The sequence below is a fragment of the Macadamia integrifolia genome, chromosome 14 (genome assembly GCF_013358625.1).
Source record: "Macadamia integrifolia cultivar HAES 741 chromosome 14, SCU_Mint_v3, whole genome shotgun sequence".
NCBI classification, from domain to species: Eukaryota; Viridiplantae; Streptophyta; class Magnoliopsida; order Proteales; family Proteaceae; genus Macadamia; species Macadamia integrifolia.
In genome coordinates this window covers 14,631,741-14,632,081 of record NC_056570.1, presented here as the reverse complement: position 1 = coordinate 14,632,081, position 341 = coordinate 14,631,741, and the positions used below count along the sequence as shown (strand labels likewise).

The following is a 341-nucleotide window of genomic DNA, read 5'->3' as shown; positions in this document are numbered from 1 at the left end:
AATGCCATAAGTCTAGGCCATGGTGAGGGCATTCTTGGAGTAGATCCTTGAATCTCTCCATAAGTTTGGAAAAGGACTCAGTAGGCTTTTGCCTAAACTGAAGGATATCACTTCTAAGCTTATTGGTCTTGTGAGTTGGGAAAAAATTCTTGAGAAAGACAACTATGAACTGTTCCCATGAGGTTATGGAATTTGTGGGTAACCCATACAATCACTTCTTAGCTTGGTCTTTTAATGCAAAAGTGATAAACCTAAGCTTAACAGCATCATCAGAAAGCTGTTGGATCTTAATTAGAACACATACCTCTTCAAATTCCCTTAGAAATAGGTATGCATCCTCA

General features: G+C 38.4%; 1 non-coding gene across 1 annotated transcript; it reads left to right on the top strand.

The window, feature by feature from the left end:
- The first annotated feature begins 14 nt into the window (after positions 1-14).
- On the top strand, positions 15-121 carry LOC122062191. The gene has a single exon (XR_006134820.1). It is a non-coding gene; the product is annotated as a small nucleolar RNA R71 (small nucleolar RNA).
- Positions 122-341: the final 220 nt, after the last annotated feature.